This window comes from Syngnathus leptorhynchus, chromosome 17 (genome assembly GCF_054491065.1).
Source record: "Syngnathus leptorhynchus isolate UIUO chromosome 17, UIUO_Slep, whole genome shotgun sequence".
Taxonomy (NCBI): Eukaryota; Metazoa; Chordata; class Actinopteri; order Syngnathiformes; family Syngnathidae; genus Syngnathus; species Syngnathus leptorhynchus.
Genome location: NC_141211.1, coordinates 5808489 through 5832524, shown reverse-complemented (window position 1 = coordinate 5832524; position 24036 = coordinate 5808489). Strand labels below are relative to the sequence as shown.

The following is a 24036-nucleotide window of genomic DNA, read 5'->3' as shown; positions in this document are numbered from 1 at the left end:
TCTTCCCCCCCTCCCCCCGGCAATAATTGGAGCCCATTCATAGTTGCTTTGAAAAAAAGTCTCCTTATGTTTCTATCTTTTTTGACGGTATTTCCTGCGTCAGCCCAAAAAGCCTGTGTCGTCGCAGGATGCCATCCAAACAGCCGCAGGGTGTTGGCATTTCTCGAAAAATGAGCCATCATAATGAAGTATCTCCAACCGTGATTTGTAACAGGACAATTTATCATGCTGATTTGGTGCAAGATCTCACCAATCTAATTGTTGTACCCAAGACTATTGCCTCAAACCTGCAGGACTGTTCTGTTGCCAGTAGGAGGGGGTGGACAAATCAGACGGAACCTCCCTATTGCCATTAGCACGAATAGCCCTTAGTTTCTGGTCCCCTAAAAACCGAGACGGAAATGGTGAAGATTCTCGTTCTGACTGATCTGTGTGACAAATTTGAGGATGTGAAGAGGAAAACCAAACTGAGACTTTTTCAAAAGTGAGTGCATAATCCCGGGTTTACAGCAACCCTGCGGTATGCAGTAGATATGGCCTTCCTCAAAATACATTTGTGGACTTGTTGATTATATTTCTGGAATTGTCTGAGTGGGTGTTCATATCACCGGGGGGATAGAGGGCGAGATGTCATCTTGTCACGAGTTGAAGTGCAAGAAGGGAGCCCGAGTCGACAGGGACGAGTCCCCGGAGCGCTCCAAGGTCTCGCTCATGAATATGAATGACGCTGGAGGGAGCCGCTGTGTCAGACAGGCAAACAACCAATGCAGCATTGGCACATTTCCACAGACGGATCGGCAGCCAGCCGTGACAGCGCCGCCGTCTCCGGCGCAGGTGATTGAGTCGGCGTTTTCACACCCAAATGTAGCCGACCGGGCGGCTTCAATGATAAACAGGGGGGACGTGGCCAACAGTGCCTGAAATAGATACGCAGATCCATTACGGAGAAGCTCGGCTCTTTCCGTTTATGGATCATTACTAAGCCATACCGGACAAGGTATAATGGCTGGTGACAAAACTGGTTTCATATCATTGTCCAGGAATGGACATACAAATAATCAGTTCTCCAGAAGTGTTGTCTTCGTTAGGGTAGCAAGTAAGTGGAGCCAATCCCAGTCGACTTTACAAGAAGCAGAGTCCACCATTTTCAGATTTTGGGACAATAGGCGCTATCAGCGACACACCAGTCATCTTATCTTCCTACACGTGTGTTGGACGCCTGGCTTGTTATTGGATCACTGACCAGCCTTCTTCTAGTTGAATGAAGAGATTTATTTTGTCATTATGACATTTATCTGTGGGTGGTATTGTCCTCGCTTCCCCTCATATCCTCCTTTGTCCCTTCATCCTCTTGGGAATGATATTAAAGCTTTTTTTGCATTTATTTGTATGTGCCACTTTCTTTGAATGTGCCTTTTTATTTCGGGACCAAAACACACAATGGTTTGCCTAATCTGTACGTGGGCCACAGAAATTTTCTTATAAATCAGAATAATCCAGGAAGAGTCCTTCAAATGTTTTTCTTACGTGGCCATACGAATACCAAATTTGATCAGAGCCTAGATGTTAACCGACTTGGATGGGTGAGCGATCCAAGAACTCTAAACAAAGAAAAGGTTGGGACCATGAATTTCCATTCACTAAAAGAAGCTGTCTGAAGCTTCTGACCAAACCGGGGAAGCTTTTATATGTTGTGACTAATGGCCTGACAACTATATCCAAGTGAGAGACAACCTCCGGGAAATACCGGCGGAGGTACTTTGTCAAAAACAGACAACAAGCCCTAAAGGGAGGTTGCCTGTTGTAAAACCAGACTTCTCTTGTCAGAGTGGCTGGAGGATAAGTCGTAACGTCCGGAATACTGGCGTAAATAGATGATGCATGGACTTGCGACCGGTAGATGGGTGAAGGGGTAGAGCCACCAACATGGGGATACCTAGCATGCTAGCTGATCAAGTTCCGAGACATCAAATTTACATAAGAAGGAAAAGTGCTTCTTTTAAAAGAGGCAGTGATAGATTATTGAAAAGGCTTGTCCAAAAAGTAATACATCCTGAAGTTTGTGAAACTGGGGGGAAAAAAAGATGGTTGGGTTTGAAAAGTGGGGCATAGAACATTAGTTGGAAATAAATAGTGGGTGGGATCTGTATTTGCATAATTGATACATTCCGATGCTCATACATAAAAAGTTTTGACATTTTAAAAGAAATATTTTTTCTGTATTTACAAACAAGACACATTTAGCAGCGTGAAAAATGAACTCCTGCTTGTGGACTGAAGCCATCGTGTTCCGATGATGACTTATTGATCGGGTCTATTTTTTTTTTTTTCAATACTTGCGTGTGATGAAGAGCATGACATCAAATTGGCCAAACGATAAATGAAAAGACTTTATTTCATCAGCACAGGTTTAGTACGGAGGAAGCGGAGCGTTTCAAAATAAACTCGGCGTGATTATTAGAGGGGATTTACGGGGCTGCCGAAGGTGTCACGCTTACGTTTTGCCGCGTAAACCGCAACCTCGCGTTCACAGAGTATTTACGAGGTGTAACAAAGAAGCTGCTTGGCAAAGAGCTGATGACCCGGGCGTATGTTTTTCGCGCTTACACACATCTGAGGAGCAGCTTGGCGGCGTGGGAGGGCGAAGTATGCTGATAGCTGGGGGGGCAGAACCGACAAAGATCCAAATGGTTTCTCAACAGTTTTGGTGTGGTTGTCCAGACTGGTTCTGCATAAAAGAAGCTAAGCAGGCAAAATTGGTTGACATGATATGAACATAAAGCACCCACAGTCGCCTGACGACCGGTGGACGCTAGCAGAATCGTTTTAACGTCTACTTGCTGTTCGTTTATCTTTGGTGTCGGACCCGTCGACACGTCACGCTTATTTACGCAAACAAAAGCCTCCGAGGTATCTTCCAGCTCGGACACATTCCTGTGGCTAACACCGGTGTCGTCCGGGTGAATCGGCAGTACGTCAACTCGTCGACCCCTCAGCCGGGTTTTATCTCCTTCGCAGCTTTTTGTCCGGGGAAGAAGAAGAAACACAAGACGCTGGTCAAATGGCTCTCTCAGGCACTCTTCCACAATGCACCATCTGGCTTTCTGCTTCTTCGGCCATCGTAAGTGCCGAGTTGGACACGGCCTCTCCCCAATTCTCTGTCCATCAGGCTTGGAAACAATGTAAACCCTTGGTGTGTCAATATGACACAAACACATGGCCGACCAAGATGCTCGTTTGAACAGTTTTGTGCTGTTGCTTAACCTTGGATGATGAGTCAAAAAGTTTCAAGACAAAAACACAACTCCTACCAAGGCTTTAACATTTTTTGGGGGGGCATTTTTTAACTTGCTGAAATTTCAGATTAAAGTGCAGATTGTCATAAAGCACATTTTACGAGCCGGCGAGTTGCGAGCGAGAGAGCTTGAGGTCAAGGTAGCAGCCCATAATTACAAAATTATAGCCAGCAAGTCACACACAAACAAATTAATGAAAAGGACTGATAGCTTGCCTGGCAGAGGTATTAATGATCTAGAAAAATAATAATAATGTAGCCCGGTAAGATAAAACATCGCTCAATACAGACGTGAAAGAAAAATGTCATCAAGCATCTTTCTGATGACCCCGTTCTCTTACGGCATGAATACCATCTTGCACTTTTATTCAACATGCAGTGCTGAAGAAGGAATTTGATGTCCTGCAGCCTCATGACCGTCAATTGGAGCGAGGCTGCAGGTGTAACCCTCCGTCAAACCCCTCATGTGACGTTGTCATGGCAACGTGCCCGGTAGCTTATCAGACAACGCGGGCGCCATAAAAGTGATGTACGACCGCGAAGGCGCAGACTGCAAATGGGATAGGCCGCACAAAAAAAAAAAAAAAAGGGAAAACGACAGGACCGCAGTGGCGGATCGCGGCAGCAGGAGAGATGATTCAAATGGTGATTAAAAAGAGCGGCAACAGATTATTTGTCATCCTCTCGAAGACAAATATGTGTTTGTTTTGGCGAGGGGGGAAAAAAAAAATCAGACATGACATTTTGTCTTTCTATAAGTTGGGATGAAGAAATCTGAAAATGGTTTTGCAGAAGGTGGGATGTTTGTGAGCGTTGCGAATGGCAAGTGCAATACGTGGTCGTTTGATGGTAAACGGCGACACAAACACTCTTTTGTATCTCAAGGCACCATTATTAGCCACCACTAGAAGTGAAGAAAGAACAGACATCCATGCACGGGAAATTTTTCCTTGCGACGACGGCAAAAGCAGCGCTCAGCTTCTTAGAACAATATTAATGTTTCACGCTTGACCAAATTCAAATTCAAACGACTCGAGTGAGTGATGGATTGGATTGAGTTTTATTATATATATATTTTTTCCCTACGTCCTGCCAGGGAATGCCACGTTCCATCTCAAGATTGTTCATGCAGACTGGGCTTTCTCTTGCACATTTTGCTTATGCAAATGGCGCATAGCTGAATGATGAGAGCCACGACTCGGGCTGAAGGCTTTTGACCGTAACGCACACTCCCTTGACAGCTTCTTTCCCCTACGTCTGGAAAAGTCAACAGTGGACAAAAGAGGAAGGGAAGATAAGGAATTTGCAGATATTGACTACTGTGGAGTCACTTGTCGCTTGTCACGAAACCAAATAAATGTGGGGAAAAACACTAAAGAGCGCTTCATTGTTCAGGTCACGATTGCCCTCGGAGCGATTTAGTTTAGCAAGGACAACGGCGCTTTTGCCGCTCATTTCCTGAGAGATGGTTCTGAAAATATTCGCATTGGAGCCTTGTGTCCTCATTTAAAAAAAAAAAAGCTCATTTTTAAGTTCCCTGACAATGAATTAATGTCCAAATGGTAAAGAATGCACTTGTATTGTCAGGAAAGGTGCCGAATCAGCGTTCAAGTTGCAGTCTCCATAATGAGCGTTCAGGAGAAATACACTTTGTCGCCATCTACAATGACTTAGCAATTTCTCCACTCTGCAACCATTACAGGTAGAAAAATGTACACACGTGTGGAGATGAGAGGCTATCAAAACACATTTTTTGTCCCTTATCGTATTTGCAATTGCCCACGTTGGCCTGATTGTAATTCCGGCCCTGGTGGAAGAGGGCGGGTTCAGGCCAAGACAAACACGGAAGGAGGGAAAGAGTGACTACGAAGCCTTAGTGGACTCGTGCAAATAAACGCACAGCCAGCAGGAAACAAAAGCCATCTCGCCCACTATGAAAAATAAACGCCACCGGGTGAAAGGCACACAAACGCAACACACCTCCGGCATTTCCCATACTCTACGTTCACAGTTGCTTTTTTTTTATTTTATTTTTTTATCTTTGACAGACTTGGCCAACTTCATGTTTCGGATTTAAGCAATGTTATGCTAATACACCGGTGTTATCAGATGAAGCGCCGCCAGGAGAGTATCTTAAGAGATGCCGATATAAATTCCCGCACTTTTGTTGGATTTGACAAATACAAAAGCAAAGCCTCAAAAATGGTACAAAATTGATTGCTGATCGATTCATCGTTGCATCTTGAACGGATGGATCTATAATTTTTGTCGATGGTGTCAAAATGCTAATGAGTCATCTTCATAATTGTTGCTAACTTTAGCGCTGACCTCTATGAGCATAAACAACAGGAGAGGGAATTAGGAACATCTTTGGGAGCATGTTCCCGTGAACCTCAGTAACCTGTGGCAGCTGCAAGAGTCCACATTCCAAGATAGAGGAATGGGTCCTCCCTCCAATTCTGCGTCTCGCATCCACCATATAATTCAACACTCTTACAGGACCGGAGAGGTGTTTGTGCACCAAGCTGATAACATCCGCCGTCGTTTCCGCGCCGGAGGTTTCACTACATCTTATTAGCCGTGGCTGAAAAAGATGAATGCGCCGCCGTTGCGGTTTCCTCGGCTCCTGAAGAAATAAATAGCAAACCTGCGGGCGCTTATTAGAGTCAGCAAACGATATTATTTTGTCGTTCCGAGGAAGGGATACGTGAATGTCAAGTCGACTTCAGGTGGTTGCAAGATTTAGCGCTTCAATGAAGGTTGCTATTGAATTGATGTGTGTGGCGCACTAATCCATGTAAGCGTGCGTCTTTGAAAGGCGCTATATAAATCCAAGTTATTAGAGCTTCAGCACCAGGTGCTGAGATGACTCTCTGGGAATCGCTGTTTATCATTTTTCTTACGATGAAAGGATCACCTCATTAAAATTGCTTTCACTGGCTTTACCGATCCACAGGTTTGGCACAAAGGGAGAAAATTGCTGACGAATATGGACGGATTGGCTGTTTTTAGGCAGACCTGAAAAAGGCCCAAAATTAAAACAAATCCTTTCTACCATTAAAACTGCACTTTGGAGCTATTTGAGGTACTCGGATGTGTATTACCCTTTTTTTCCCTCTGCCTTGCCACTGACCTGTAAATTGGCTGAACTTCAAAAATGGCACAAAAAACAATTGTCTTCTTTCAAAAGTGCGACTTGAGATTGAGGTTCTCGATGGTCCTCAGCTTCAGGTTTGAAAACTTTTTGGGCCTCAATATTAGCCAGGCAAGATGTACAAAGGTGATTTCAGTTTTGCCTCAGTTTCTCGCCAAATTTGTCAGTTTTAATCTCACGATTAACACAAAAAAAAAATGAGCAAGGGTGTGGAAACATTTCATTTCGAGTCTTCAATTCAATGTTGATTACCTCCTGAAACTGTTCCAATCTTGTTTTTTTTTTGCCAGTTGCCCTAATTACCTAAGTGGCTACGACTTGCTTCCAAATGTGAGCGTCCCATCTCCAGGATGTCACAAATGGAGGAAGAGTGATTATTTGTTTCCATATTCCCAAAGAAAACAATAAAAGCACGCGAGAGGTGGAGCCCCAATGAGTCGGTCGATACGGCGCATTTGTTTGCTTTGACAGCCTCGGGTATTGATGCCGACTCGTAATTACTGCTAATTCAGTGTAGGTGGCTGTGCGATATGGATGTTTACTCAACTGTGCAACTCCCTTACATTTGAGTCACGTCCGCAAGCTGTCTTTCATAAACATCTAAGGGGCTGTGGAGCAGCTAATGTCTTTGTGAAGCAACATGTGGCTCATTTTCAAACTTTGGCTTTTAAACAATTGCATGCTTTGTGGTTAGTGCCGCGCTAGGTACTTTGTATGCTCACTAAACGAGCCATTTCTTCTACGTTACATATTTCTTAAAACATGTCGGCCTTCATATCGGTTTCACAAAAACGGTGTCAACGACAAGCGGACGCACGCACCCACCCGTCAAAGGTGTTTCGCAATTATAATGTGACTATTTTTTTGCCTCATGTTATTCGACAAATGGGTTTCAATATTTCCACTCGGGTGAGACTTCAACACCCGGCCAGGACGCTGATGATCACTTCCTCTTAAATAAAACGATGCAATTAGCGTTGGATGTGCTCCGACGGGCTGGCGAGACGTACGCTTGCGCCTCGACACAATTTCATTTGCCAAATGGACTGTGTCCAGCTGAAGCGCCACGTCTGGAACCAATGGCTGATAGTGACCCACTTAAGAGCTCCTTTGCCAGCCGAGAGAAGCTCAGAGGGTGGGTGGGGGGGGGGGGGCTTTTAATGTTCGACGTATTTCTATCAGCAGGAGGCACGGCGAACCGCAGGAGGGAACATCGACGTGTATTCTATCAAATGAAACCGGTAAAGGTCAGAAATGTATGAGTGGCATAATATATATACATTTTTTGTTCTTCATTTTTGACCTACACATGAATAAATAATTCAATTACTCAACTCTGCAAACTACAAAGTCAGTGAATTACAAATCGAAACGTAACAAATTCCAGTTGTACTATGTTCATTTTGTTTTTACTTGTCAATTAATTTACTGGTTCTTTTATCACAAACAAGATGTTTATCGAAGATAATTAACAAATTCCAGACCAAGAAAACAAATAATGTCAATGGTGAGAGTGGCAAACGACACAGAAGTTGGAGGAGGCCGCACATTCAAAGTGAGCCAAAAGGTCTTGGAGGACAGCGAACTGGACATCACTTAGTCATCATCCCCTCCCTTGTAAAACCCAAAGACACTCTCTTAATGCGTTTTGGCAAGCGTCCAGTCGATCTCGTGAGGAGTCGCAGACAGTTTATGAAGAACACCTGTTGCGCGCCCGCCGTCTATCATACCAAGTCCGGCCGCTCTTCATCCAACCTGCCAAGACGACTGCTTTCCAGCTCTTATTTTGAGCTTGACACGTAGCTATTTAACCTGCCAGAGTATCGGCGTGTTACCATGACAACTAAGTCTCCGCGTGTGTCAAGGTGCGCCTTGAATACATCAAATTCCTTTTCAGCCACAAATACCCAAACGTTACGTCTGATGCTAATCGCTCTGGATACGCCACAATCGGAAAGAACATCAACTCCCTGGATGGTGTGCCAACAAAAAACCAACAATGGCACCTTTAATTGTGTTCATGAATATGACTCCAATTAGAAGTGCCTTTTCCTCGAGTGCTCGAATCATAGCGGGGCGGTAAAATGAAACAAACATATCATCGAGGTTGAGAGAAAAAAAAAAGATTTCTCATGATTGTTATTTATTCATGATTCAGTCGTGTAGATCTTGCTAACAAACCGCTCGTATATTACGCTCTGTGATATTTTTTGTGATGCTATCAATTTAACAAAATTATTATTGTATCCGACTCTTAGCTGTTTCTTCCTAAATAAGGTCACTCCAAACATCTCAGCGTTATACACAGCAGACTAAGACCATAAAAGACCAGCGAAGCACGGCAGCAGGTCGGTGACTCAGCTAAATGGCTCTCGTTCCATTTTTTTACAAACACTAACGGCTTATGAAATTGGTGTCATATGGAACGTATGGATCCAAGGTCAGGAGGCAGTTTGAAGCTTCATTCATCAGGCATATGTTTCCACCTGTCCTCAAATGTTGCTTTCCTATGTCATCTCCATAAAGAGCCACCTAAAGTTTGCCATTAGTTTTATAAAAAGCAAAAAAAAAAAAATGTGAAGGACCCAGCAGGCTGTGGTTATTTTTAACACTGAAATGTTTGAAAATGCCACCACCCGTGGCTCGGCAAACTTCATCTTTTCAGCACCTGCGTCACTTTCTGGTTATTTGCCACCTCCTGCAGGGGTTTCAAAATGCACGGCGGATGTGCCCGTCCGCCCTTACCAATGTTAAACATCTATTTTCCAAGCTGAGCAAGCGAGCGCAGCTCAGGTTCCTAAGGTGAACGAGTGGCGGGCCGACGCAATCTGCCGCCTCTCTTTTGGTGCTTTGAGAAAACAATTGAAAACGAAATGGGCTTCACGTTTCACACTGGCTATCCGTCTGAGAGCCGGTGAGGTTGTCATGAGGGAAACCAGGTACAATATTGCTTTTTTTTCTTTGTTTTTCAGAAGTTATGCCTCACCAGGATGCTTGCGCATGCTTTGCTTCCTTCTAGAGTTTGCCAGAGCAGTGCAAAAATGAGCCGCTAACTAAAATGAGGTCCCATAATCATATATAGATAATATATAATAATACATGATATGGCGAGAATTGGTCTTAATATCTTGTATTTTTTAATGTCTGGCTTATGCCTGCTTTTAAGATCCGAGACTGGCGTGTCTTTTACAAACACAACTTAATCCTCTCACAAACTTGCAGCAGACTTGTCGCGACTGAATGATGACAGGCAAGAGAGGGAATATTACTTTTAAAAGAAAACCTTATCTGGATTTTAAGTCGACACGTTTGATTTGTTAACTGCCGGATCAACGTCTCACTTTTATGTAGGCAAATAACAGCTGACTTGAGTTAACCACGCATGAACAACTTGAAAAGCGTTGCTATCAAGTCCTAAATCCCCCTGTGATGAATTGTTTTGGTTCACCGTTGCCATGCCAGGTGCCCTGGTGAGGTGAGGTGAGCTGCTGAGACAATTAGATGCCGTTCGTCATCTCTCTCTCACACACACACACACACACACACACACACACACACACACACACACACACACACACACACACACACACACACACACGGACACACACGGACACACACGGACACACACGGACACACATAAACACAACAAATGGCCCCCATAAATGTCATAAACAGATTTGCCCGTTTCCTTAGTGATAACGACACTACAAGTACAGAATGACAATATGGCCCCAGCAGCAGCACTTCCCTTCCATATAATTGATGACATCACTCACCAGGAACTCTGAGTCCCTAAAAGGCCTTAATGGCTTGTGTCGACTATTATCTGCCCTTGTACAAAAACAGGTTCAAAATAAGCAAAATAGTCATCTGAACAGAAGAGATCAAATATCATCAATTGTTTTACCTGCGTATCTTTACAAATACACATTCACCTTTTTAAAGGTATTCCCTTGGGACGGAAATATCAATGCCAAAGTTTTAACAAGCAAGAACACGCTTGACGTCCAAGGACAATTTTAGCGCATTTATCCCTCATCAGTCGCGTTGAGGCCACACACCAGCGAGAAGGTCATTGTTAAATCTCCCGATATCAAACGGCAGCCAGAACGCAACGCAAAATAACTATCGCCTCACATCCTACGCTGCTGTGAAAGCTGTGAACTCTCTCTCACCACAAAACAAACGAGGCGCGACAAACGAGCCTGGGGAAGAACAGTGGGGGTGCCCCAAAAAAAAAAAAACTCCCCAAAAAAAGAAGCTTTATGCACTTCTCCCCAAGCGCCTCAAACTATCCCTTTTATTAAAGCATTGTTGGAGCTTGGCACCACCTTCTGATCCAAAACTGGGACGGGGAAGTGAAGAGGAGGGAAAAAAAAAGTGAGTGCAGACAAAGAACAGAGGAAAAGTCAAAGGCAAAAGAAGTGCTCATTAAAACGTGAAGCACATCGCACGTTTCACAAACAGCCAACAGCTCACCAGTCACCTGTTAACGCAGGAAGCTAACGCAACGCACCTCAAACAAACTGCACCTACCATATCAATAAATACACTTTTGTCATTTGAACTCAAAATTGAGTGCTTAATTTATTGTAGTAAAGCTGTTTTAATAATCGTAGTTGTCTTGGGGGAAAACCTTGCCTAAGGCAACCCTAAAAAAATATATATTTCAGCGATGTATGGAAAAATAATGAAAAAATAAATGTTAAATAAATCGAGACCCTTGGCAGAGTTTCATATAAATAAATTTGTTATTGAGGCATACTGAACTTATATGAAAGTATTGTGTTTTCATTCCCATACACAAATGACTAAAAATAACACTTTTTTTTCCCCCCTTGTGTTATTTGAAGTTTGATCTTCCATATTGCACTACGGTGTCTTGGGCTGCATATTTATGACTATAGAAATACATGAGAGAGCAGCTCACCGAGGACAGGTAGGGGTTATTCGCACACATTGCCGTCAAACATCAAAACACTCGCTGACCTTTTCCAGAGCTCAAGACTGATTTCTTTTTTTTTCATCTGCATGCCAAATTCAACCTTGCAACAAAGGCAGCTATCCACAAGCTGCGTCAATAAAACCCAGAGGGGTGGGAAAAAAAGGGGACTTGTATGCATAAACAAAAATGATTTATTTAAGATTTATGAGAGGAGATCAACTGGGCTCGATTACCTCATGCGGGAAGCCGTGACAAACAAAGCATCGGCGCTGCTGCTGCTACTTTACACTGTGAATCACCGAGATTTCCCCCTACAAAGCTAAATTTATCCCGCTACCTACCTGGCTAAAAATCATTCCCGAGGAGGGCAACAAATGCCCCCCCCACTCGCTCTGTGAATAGATTCCTTCTCGCGGTTTGTGTCATCAATTTTTCAAGGGCATACAAACACTTTCTGATCTTGGCATTGTGATAGTTGTCGCTTGAAAAGAAACAAAGGAGACAAGCCATTTTTATGCGTTTTTCAGGACTGAAGGCCCGAAGAAAGCTATAAAATTGTGTGTTACCCCACACTACTGTTCATAAATTAGCAGTAAACATTTGTTTGGATTAACTAGCAAGCTAACATCAAACTAAGCCAAATATAGTTTTTCCACAATTCAGTTTTATATTTTGATCGTGTTTGGTTTCGTCCAGACGGCCAACACGCACGATGACGATATATCCCTTAAAATTAAAAATCTCCTTCCAGATACAACACAAGTAGACATACAATAAATCATAAAGTCCACAGAATATTCTTTAACAGTGCTCGTTCCCCTTCTTCAAAACGTGCACTTTGAGAGCTGCTTTCCAAACACCTGAGCTATTAAGCTCCAAAAATGCTGACGCTAGATCGGCGCAAGAATCCGCTGCCCTCCGGTGTGCAATAACGGATGTTGAGCTCGCTGACGTGCGTGCCAGGCCGACGTGCTCGGACTCCCGGGTGGAGATCTACCAGCGGATGCCTTCCTCTACTAATGACCGTGTGGCACGTCAAGCAGCTGTTTTGCAAACTTCTTGTGACAAGCACACTAGGTCAGGTATGCCGATTGATTTTTCACGCTTGGAATATTTATGGCAGCGCGGCATCTACCTCACCGTCTCCAGAATTCAGTCCTTCCTGATATCAAATATATATGTGAGGCCGGAGATGAAATGTAACATGTCAAGTCCCACACACAATTCAATCTAAGCCACTTCCGACATCTGTGGAATAAATGGCTCGGCACGAAGGCGAGAGATGACGACAAAGGGAGATCTGGCGTATGCTTTCTGCCAAAGCAGCGGAAATAGCTTGATGTGTCTCAATTTCGTCTAACCTGCCCTACCTGCCACACAGCCACCACTTTGCTTCTGCTTCATTGACTGCAATGGCAGGCTTGTTAAAAAAAAAAACATAACAGCTACAGCAAAGTGATAGAGTTGCATGTATGATTTATAGATCAGGGGTGGAGGACGGACGAGGACAATGCAATAAGCCTTTCGGATTATTACGCCGGCGACGGCGCTCTCGACCCCCCTCCGCGAATACCGACGAGCCGCTCGACCGGAGACAATGAATCCTCTGCCTCGAAAGAAGAAAGACCTCACCTGAATTTCAATCTAACCTTGTGAGAGTCGGCGAAAAGGAGGACAAACAAGTGGGTCGCGGCGGGTCACAAACAAACTTATAACTCCTGGCGAGGTCCAACACATCCATATCGTAACCTTGAATACAAATCTGGGATATATTGGTCTTGTTTTTGCACCTACCTATGTTTGTTACTTCCTGGAGTGGGCTACAAATGTCAAAGCAAAACATTGGCCCAAATTGCACTTTGAGAGCAAACGACAAGTTAATATTTTAAAGGTAACGTTTGAAAAGTTCTCTTACCTGTATACAGCAAGGAGGGAGAAGAGAAGAAGCCACACATGAAAAAAAAAATTTGAAGTGCGTTAGTGAAATTGCTATCCTTGGATACTCATCCGAAAAGGATGCAAAAGAGCTGTAATTGTGTTCGCCTTGCCGCGCAGATGTACTTTAAATGACAGAGTAGCCAAAGCCGTAAGTGCTAGCGCACCGGTTAGCCATTCACTTAGGCCAACGGCTCCCCCGAGACGAGGCGGAAAACTGTCCCGTGATTTTACTCAACTGTTTTTCCAGTCTTTCCATTAGGTGACTTTGCAGTGGCAACACGTAAAGAACAAATCCATGACGGGAGCTTGATGAAAAGCTTTGGGCTTTTTCATGAACTGCCGCTGAGTTTACTGGCGACTGATTTCCTTTAGCCTTTGGGTGTCCCGCCAGGTGAGGTCATTAATCACCATTAAGCGAGCGACATTGTGAAGCACCTACCATGTCCCATAGCTCAGACTAGAAGGGAGTTGACCTTTTCCTTTGGCTACCGTTGCTAAGTACGACCAGCTAACCTGCCATTCACACTGGAGAAAATATCTTCTTTCTTTTTAATTCACAGGACTAGTTGCAGTATGGCTCGACTTTTCCACCTCGTTCAGAAATCAGCCTGTTTTATTTACCCCACACTACTCAAGTGATGAGCATCAAATCTCAGCCACTTATATCCCCATTGCACACTTGACACCTTTTCAAGCATTTTCTTAACATTTACAGGTCACATTCAATTAGTACGTTTTTACAGCGCAATCTCATGGAAGGCGCCGGTTTCATTCAAAGCGAGCTCGGCTTGCTCTTCAACCGCTGCGCATATTGCACCTTTTCCAAGTACACTCTGGAGTGCTTTTGTTTCAGATTGAGTGTCAATCAAGAATGTTATATTACGCTTACAAGCAACAGTCTTGCGTTTCCTTGTGCTTTTGTGGAGGCTCATTAAACATGACCACCGTGCAGGACCAACCAAAATGTTGCTCAAAGTGTCTGCTTGAGATGTGCTGTGTCTTTTCAGATTTGTGGAATTGAATTTTTTTTGCGGGTTGGCTCATGATAGACATGACATTTCAGATGGCTCAGTAAATTTACCATCAGGGATATTTTGTTGTGTATTTTTACTCTTTATAAGCCCTCAAAAGGTTATTTTGAGAGCACCCTGAACGTTATTCCCACCAACCAAACCAACAGGATTTCCCAATGGAATTAGATTCCAAGGGTGGAATCATTTGCTATCTTTTAACCGCGCTATTTCAATCTGTTTAGAGAGAACAGGGCAGCTTGCGTTTAAGAGTTTAGCGAGGGTCCGCAATGAACAAACGCTTGGAAAGCCAGGCACAATCACACGCTTGATGAGCTACAAACCAAACTTATCTGGTGCGTGAGGCCAAAAAAACAAAAACAACTGAGCCGCCCCATAAAAAGCAAAGTTGTTTTCATCCACGTCCGACCTGAACTTATCACCCTCATCTGTTGTTTCTGCTGAGCGGAATGCGCCAAGCCAACGCGTTTAATATCCTCCCGACTGTAAATATTACCCCCCACCAAAAAATGAGTGCACCTTTGAAGCAGACTACGGATTTGCAAGATTTTTTTGTTTTTTGCAATGGGTTGGCTTTCAGTGGCACTTGGCAGACGAACCGAGAGGGAAAAAAAAAAAAAAAAAAACACTCCCCTGCGGATTTTTGGGAATAAGACAAGGAATGTGAGGCGAGGTATCAAAGGTTCACCGGCTCAATTGTAGCCTTTTAACATCAAAGTCATTCTTGGTGTTTTGGGATTTACATGAGCTTAACATGGGTCAGATATGGAACGCATTTAATAGAAGCCCCCTGATACTGTTAAACAAGTCGGGAAGCGCTTATTTGGCTGTGACTCAGGATTCAGAATATTTTGACCTGTTGTAATTTAGAGTTTATACTGGTCCTTAGAATTAAAATGAGTCTAAGAACCTCACTGCCAGCAAAGTTGACGTAATCTTACGTCGGATGGATGGATGGAACAAGTCGCGCTAGCCAGCTTTTTCCTATTCCCAACATTGTTGGCGCGATGCTGCGCGGTCGGCCTCATCAGTCACGGGCTCTCTCGTTTGTGTCGACTTAATCAGCCATTAAGCAGAGAGAAGTCGACTGTGTACAAACAACATCAATTCCGCAGAGCGGACGCCGCGACGGGCAGCATCACGACTCGCCCATCTGCGACGGCCTTGTCGGGAAAAGATGGATAGGGCGCGTGTTGACGCCTTGACAGCTCGTCATTGCTCATGTTGGGCGGAATTATCAGGAGGAGGCTCGTCTGTTGCTCCCCGGCCCGGTAGCTCATCGCAGTGCACATTTGCAAGGCATCAGATAAAGGGAGGAGGAAAATCCCGCAGACAGATGCCTGTCAAAGATGTGATGGCAAACATTGGACATACTAATATTTTCCTTTTCAGCATGGTTCCAAAAATTCCATCTTAAACGTGATCATCTTTACAATAGCAGGTGATCTTTTTTCAAAATCTTTTTACTACAAAGTTAGGCTGCAGACCGGCTGGCTGGCTGCTGCCATCTGTTTCTGCTCCATTCCAGAATCTTTTGTCTTGCTCTTTATTTTTAGATGGCTTACGGCTGAACCTTGAAGGAATTTGTTACAGTCCACTTTTGGAGAGAAATGACTCACATCCAGTAGGATTGCTTACAAAGACAAAACAAATGTGCACACTGGTGTTGTGTGGTCTTTTTTTTTTTTTTTGCTTTTGGGCTTGAGGAGTAAAAGTGCTTTCACAGCCTTTTGCTCATCCCCCATGGTGTATCCTATTGACACGTTAGCCAACTTTTTTTTTTTTGGCGCTTGTACACAAAACAGCTGGCTAACAACCATTGTAAAACCATTAGCGTCGGTCGACTCGGGTGCACACTTGGCTAATTTTCGGACAAACTATGTGCAACAGTGATCAGGGCCAAATGGAAGCAAAGGGCTTACAATGAAAACCAAACAAAAATAATTCAACATTACACAACAAACTTCAACATTAAACAACAGAAATTCAACATTAAACAACAAACTTTGCGTCATGTCCGTGCTATCTTAACGTACATAATAGAAAATGCCATTGACGGGCTAAGAATGAGCATCAAAAGTTGTGCCGCGATACCTCTGCAAGCAATGCCTATTTGAACACAAACGATGGAGCAACACGCGTAGACACACAATATCATAAAATCCACAGAATATTCTTTATTAAAACAACAATTCATATAATTGCCGCTCGTGACTTATTAAACTTAGTTGAAGTGGGATTGTCATATCCCTATTTTGTATGAGAGGAACCACTCAACACGTAGGTTGTAAATCACTCCATTTGTTCAAGACGTACTCACACGATGATGCAAAAGGTCACCGAACAGGCAATTAGTGTTGACATTTCCCCGTACGATTGTTGATGTCGGGTAACAAGCAGTCCACTGGGCTTAAACCAAAATGAAACCAGAAGACGACTGTAATAGAGGGAAGATTTTGGGCAGAGTGACATTGTCACCTAGTGGCATTTAATAAGTCGAGTGTTATCTTGACTTACACGTGCCCCGATTTATGAGTTTTAAACTTGTATGAGGGAACAGGCGCTAATTGTGCATTAAAACAGGAACAGGTGCAAATTCTGCATAAGGGCTCGAAGACAAAAGGAAAATCAGAAGAACAAGACTGGATTGTCTTTTTAAAGCCAGCGGAGGACGTCTCGGATATAAATGTTACGTCGACCGCCTCCTGCAAACGTGAGATAAATTACACGGGAGAGGAAAACGCCGCAGAGGATGAAAGTAAAACGAGGTATTTGTAGCACTGGCGGGCACGCTTATCCTCGGGGATGTTTCCCTTTTTGAAGGAAAAGTCCTTTTCCTTGCTGGTTTCACTTGTTGGGCGGAAAGAAGTGGATCATATTTGACTGTCGCAAATGAATGCACCAGCTAGTTTATTTTTTCTTATCATTTACAAGTAGAAGTAGCCGCACCCTGGCTCATAGATCTAGTCGCCATCTAAACGAACATAAGCACAGCGCAAAAGTTGAAAACAGAAGGGGCAATTACAAGCTCATGTGAGGGAGGCGGGTCATGATTTATTTGCAAGACGTTCCGAGATGGCCCGATGACAATTGCCTCCATTGTCTTGGCAATGAGCGAGCGAGACTATTATAGCGCTTTCCCAGAGATGTCCGGCGCCCTCCGCAGGTTTCCCGACTGACCCCCAAGCAACCTCTGACGCCGCATATTCACAGGGAGAACCTTTGGGGGGGTAACATGGGAGTTTCCTCGTTCTGTGGCAGCCAGACAAAAGTGAATGAGCGGGAAGACATGGGAGACTCTGTTGGAAAACGATAACGAGGTTAATGTGTGACATTCGGGCGTGGGAATTTAGTCGGAAGGCTCTGATGCCTCCATTTGTTATCGCTTCGTCACGCGGGGTCCGAAGAAAACCTAAGAACCTTCGGGAGCTTCTCTAAAAATCTAACGACATCCTGTGTGACAAACACCCGACTGCAGAAGACTTGTTAAATCCATCTAGACGGTCTTTAGGAAGTAACTTTCCGACCGCGGTTCTCTAATTTTCCATCCGTCGCGCTGAACTCCATGAAGCTTTGTCGCTGTTCTACCAGCTAGCGGTGTGACCTACATGCAGATGGCTCGAAAAAAAAAACCAATGCCCCATGAATAGTCGATCAGCCTGAAAGTGTCTGCGGGGAATCCAAACAACACAACACAAACAAGTTGGCCTGCACTGCAGCTTTTCAGATGGATTTTAGCCTAGGATCCGCTCTAGGCACATCGTCGAAAGGGGACATGATGTATCGACCTATTTATATCTGACTGTTTTTACTCGAGCAAGGAGTGTATTCACATCTCGACTATTTTAGGTTTGGAACTCGGTTGTTGTTGCAAAGCCCCGATTTATGCTAGCTAATCATAACGGAAAAGGAAAGCGCTAACATGGTAGCTTACGAATCCAAACACCCTTGTCCTTCGCTCAAACAAGCTATGTTTGCATTTCTCTTATGAAACATTTTTGGTGTACTGAATCGGGTGTTTTTACAAGCTGTAACGGATGAGCTCTTTCTTCAATACAGTGGAAGGTTTCACATGGCTGGGCATTTATGAGGACAACTGGGAACGCTTTTGAATTGTGAACAAAAAAAGTGTCTATTAAGTCAGCGACATTTATGAATATGTCAGTAATGGCTCGCCAGATGACACTTGCGCACAGGAAAGCATGCGGCGTCTCCCGCACATCCAGAGGCGCAGACATATTTTTCATTTCAGCGGCTTTTGTCATCTGCTCAAGTCGTCAACGTAGCAACTCCCTCATGCTTTTCATCCCCGCAGGACCCGGTCATGCGCAATAAGCCAAACCGCGAGGTCTGGCGCACCGATGACATCTTTCGAGAACCTCTCTGGCCGTGTGGGCGCGGAGGGCAGGAAAATGGCAAAAAAAAAAAAGATAATAACAGCTAAGGATCCCAAATGAGTGTTTTAAAGCCAAGCAAGGTCTCCGGCAGCGGCCTCGCGGCAGGGCTGTATCCATCAAAGTAGGCGGGTTGCAGGGGTCCCTAATCTTTTTGATCAAGTGGAGCGCTGCTTTGGACAGAGCGCTCACAGCTGGTTTGGATACCAGTGAGTCGGTAAAAGCCGCAACACAGAAGCGGACCCAAGGCATTTGCCGTGTACTCCTCGCTGGATATGGCCTGCAAAAACCTCAACCAACTTCAGCCGCAATGAAATCATGACGTTTATATTCAGCCACTTTTCAATCAATGCTACTAGTTTGTCTGTGGTACCATTCGACTACTTTTAAAAAGTCGTTGATCATTACTTGCCCCAGTTTTCGTAAGAAAATATGTTGTTTTTATTATTATTTTTCATGCACATCCTTTAGGTGGAAGGCCTCGAAAATGCGGTAAGTACATGTCTCATTTGTACGAATGTGACAAAAACATCATAAACCTTGCCAGATCACTACGAGCCTGTCGCCATGGTGATGTCACTTTCCACTGCTTAAAATTTCTCCAGACTGTGGCTACTTGGACTCACCTTCTACTCCTTAAAAAAATCCTTCTGGTGAAGATGATGGAAAACCTGGACAAAAGCTCTTAACAGATGTATGGGCCTACATTTCATGTGCCGATACGTAGCGATATAGGAAGAGAGGAAACATTTCTACAGCTGGAAGGCAATTTTTTTAGCTCCCCTAATGGCTAATAAATAACTCCCAACTGAGGGATGTGATGATGTAGTGGTAGACAACCTCTGGCCCTCGGGCCATATCCAGGCCACAAACGCATTTAATCTGGACTGCCACAATCTATTCCTGGTCCCAGTATGCTTATATATGGGATAGTTGGAACCAAGAGACCCGGGTTCAAATAGAGGTTAAGGGTACAGCTGATGTCAGAAGTAAGACAGTTATGCAATTTTCAATCTCATACAAATGGCTTGAAAGCTACTTGGGTCCTACTTCTCAACTTCAGTCACTTCAGTATCTAAAGTGTCAACTCAAAAGATCCAAGCTCATTTCTCAAAGCATCTTTTTCAGGTCTTTTGAAATTGTGTTTGCTTCCCTTTATGCTCTCCCAAAAACTATCTTCAAAGTGATGCTACAAAATGCTTCTATTTCTAGCCAGTACTGTCCATATGCTGATCAATAATCTTAACAGCTCAGGAAACTACTTCACTTTATATAATTTGGTGTTGACCTCGGCGAGACCTGTCCTTGACCCGATTCAGATCTATGCACTCTTCCCCGAGCCCCCGCCCCGCCGGCTTGCCTTAAGAGCGCCTTAAATCCATTGGGAGGGATTGAAGACCGGCGCCACACGATGCGTCTCGGGTTCATATGCTCAAGGGGCTCCATAAATTAAGCGGGGAGGGGTGTGGGAGAGAGAGAGCATCATGAACCGTAAAAACAGAGTCAGCGCTGCTACCAACTGCCATATATGGACACGATTCCCTCTCTCTCTCTCTCGTTCTCTCTCCAAACAACAATCCCAAAGTACACCTGGAGGCTAAATGTGCTTTTTAGTATGGCGTGAAAGCATGACCGCCGCCAAATCAATCTAAAACACATTTACAAGAGGATCCGACCATTGTCATACATGACGCATGCGGTCGGCCGGCCGGCTGCAGTAAGCAAATTATGCCGTTACAGAAGCCGCAGGGAAGCAGCTCTGATGGACCTCTATAATTCAGTTATTGGGGATTTTTTTTTTCCCTTTTCCCGCTCGCGCTCGGCAGATTTAGTTACACGGCAGTAAAGAGCAAATGCGTCCAGCAGCTGCACAAAAGACGACAGCAGTGCGCAGCTGTCCAGACAAAAGCGACGTTTCCATTGAAGGAAACCTTGGGGTGAATCTTCTTTGTCTTTGGGGAATAAAAGCACAAGAGGAGCCAATCCAGGTTTGTGTCATTTCAAGTAATACTTGATCATTTTATCAAGAATGCACGAGGAAGAGGTTGAAATTAAAGAATGTAAGAGTGGTTATTCAAGTGCTCGTGAGCAAGTATTAAAATGTAACCTTACTCTGCAACATATGTTTCCAGGCTCCCTTGTGGAAGGAGGTGGGAGGGGTTGAGGATGTCGAGGTGTGTGTGAACAACAACACTGCACATGAAAGAGAATAGCACCCCCCCACACACACACACGCTTCAGTGACGACTAAGCGGCTAAACCCAAAACCAGCACGCCGTCCCTCCCCTCCCTGCAACTGCAGATCTACATTTGAGCTGCATATGTTGGGTGGACAAGCGAGGGATGAGCTCTACTCACTGCGCGGTCAATAAACGATGATTCGACTTACAAGCCTGCGAGGCCAATTTGATTTCGTGTTCCAACTCAATTATCCGCATGTCGGCCATTTTGATCCCATTAGTCGTGGACTAAGAGAGCCAGCCCGTCTCGCTTTATCCCTTGCCTTCTTTTTTCCATCACAATGGAGCGTTACCGTGGAGATCACGGAGATCAGTAGCTTGACAAGCGTGATTTTCAAAGCCTGCTTAGTGAAGCACAGATATTGCCGGAAACTCCATGTCAGGAAAACGTTCCATCTAAAAGACGAGCCGATAAAATGAATGACGTCAATATTTGGTGGCTAACAGAATTAGCCCAATGGCGAATGAGTAGTGTTATGTTATCAGGTGCATTTCCAAAAAGACATGCTGTTTTTGCCCTCAATCTCAGTTTCTTGAGTTCTTCTTTTCTTTGTTGGCGATTCTTAATAAATTCCACCGAATGATGACTTGAGTCGAAATCTGAGCTAAGCAAACCAAGCAGCCAATCTGCTTGCTTAAGTTGTTGAGGGGATTTTGTTACCGGGGCTGACAGCGGCGCAACTGATAGCCGGCGCCATATGGCGCATCCAGGCACATGTCGGCAAAAAAATCAATGCAGAGCATCTTAGCTGGCATCTTGGGAGAGCGATGGATGGGGCGTGAGAGGAGAGTGGAAGTGGGCCCGCTTGCCCCACCCCGCCTGCATTCATCACGGCCAGCCCCGGTGTCTGTATCTAATCAGATTTCCGCTGAGCGCCCCGCCAAAACTTGATTAAAGACTGAACTATTGGCGTTTTACTAGCTTTCCGCGCCACTTAACCAGCCTCTCACCACCTGCCCTCGTAAAAGTATCCCCCGCCATCCCTTGCTATAATGTTTATTTATGTGTTTACGGGCTGTGAGCCATTAAGGAAGCCCGAGCACTCTTTCTCTCTCGACCCAACAATTTCTATTGCACAAACAGGCATGGCCTCAGGAAAAAAGAGGGGGGGGATAGAAACCCGGTCCTGAGCTCGCATTCATCTCTTGCCCAGCTCCATTAAAATATCGACTCGTCATATTGTCAGCATGGATGGAAGGAACACTTCAAAACGCGAGATTTGAAGTCGATATTTTGGCTTTGACTCGGTCAGAAACTCAAGGCATAAGTTCAATTTAAGAGAAAAGGACGACTTATTAGCTGTCGTGAGCAGATCAAAGGGAAGACATCGGGCGGGGTTCATTGCGCGTAATGCGGCGTATCTGTTGGACAATTATAATAACGATGACGTTCATTCCGCCGTAAGAGCAGATGGCAGGTAATCAGCGCTTCATTGTGCTATTAAATGGAGCGAGGAAAGTCAGAGGCAGGCAGCCTCATCTCGTCTGCCTCGGCTCAAAGCAAAAGGGACAAAAACTGATCCCGATGAAATTCAAGCATTGTTTTTTTATCAAATTGGCTCATTTTGCTTTAGGTCCAAATGAAAAATCACAATCGGTTAACAGGATAAATAATCACAGCCGCCGACGACGTGTGAGGGATTGTTTTGTACACGAGCGAAATGAGGTTGTGGCCTCGCCCGCAATAATATCCGTCTGTCAGTCCGTCACGATGAATCATGGAAAGTGACCCCTTACTAAGTAGAATGCAATTATTTATCAAGCTTCCATCATCTGTCTGCCACTGTTACTTACTCCCAAAGCTGGCAGACCTTCAACATCAGCGCGATGGTGTTAATGGTCCCTGAAAGCCGAAAGAGATCTCCCTTCTTCCACACTAATGAAGACCAACAGAGGATTGTGGCCTTTCTTGGCGCAGAGAACAAAGCCAAAGGAATCTCAGTCGGCTCCCGGCAGTTTGATTTTTTTAATTTTTTTTTTATTTCCCCTCCCTGAAGGCCACGAGGGCACACGATAAAAACAGGGAGCGACGAGAGCCCCCGCAAGGTCACGCGGCTCCGGTTAAATCAACCGACAATGTACATTTACATTGTTTGGAGCTTTTGCGGCCACAATGGAATGGAAGCAAATATGCTTTCAAAATGATTAATGATAGTCAATGGATTAGTCAGAATCCATATTGGGATACTGGGAGATGCTGTTGCTAAGGAATCTGCGAACACTGCTTGGTTGTTTGTTCACTGGGAGCAATCAGTATGGATGAAATCCCAGACGATGTCGTCTCCCACTAATATGGCCAAATGTAGCTGACGATAAAAGCATTTCCTCAACGTTTAATAATTCACCGCATCATGTCGTGCGGTGAGAGATACAATAAGCGCACCCTACTGTTCTCTCCTCTTTACTCATCCTACATTTGTGTTTGTCAGCCCCCCTGGCAGATGTTTTCCATTAGTGCCTCCGCACAATTAAGGTCGACACCCACGCCGGAGATGCCGCGGCGCCGCGTTGCCAGATTGGAAATACTAAAACAACAAAATAATCCAAAGACAATTCTTGTTGGCGTATATTCTTTATCCTTATCAGTGCATATTTTTCTTTGGTAGTGAGCCATATGCTGCTTCACCAACACAAAGGCAATTCATTATGACGTATGAGCTCATCAGTAATTTTTTTTGTTCTTTAGCATACGATGCTGCTTCATCAATAAAAAAACACAAGTTTCTGATTATGTCCTATGTTGCTAACCAAAACAGCAACACCTCCCAAAGCTTATAAATGCAGACTACTGAATCCAATGGAATGCTTAGATGGTAAATATCTACGCTTTAGTTTCCAGGTGGTCACTAAACAAATGAATGTTACAATATTTGTTTTGGCTAATGCTATTGGGAGTAGCAGTACCACTTAATTAACAAGAAAAATCCCCACTCTAAGCTTTAATGAGTGATCTTCCAAAAGCTTGCAGTCATCACTCATTTGGATGCCACAAACAACTCCTCGAGGAGTCGCTACCTTCAGAATTCTTGCATGTTTTGT

The 24036-nt window shown here is 44.3% G+C and overlaps 1 protein-coding gene across 1 annotated transcript in view; it reads right to left on the bottom strand.

Moving 5' to 3' along the window:
• Positions 1–24036, bottom strand: part of ncam1a (neural cell adhesion molecule 1a) — an 88403-nt gene that overhangs the window by 42761 nt on the left and 21606 nt on the right. The gene's annotated exons all lie outside the window — the stretch shown is intronic.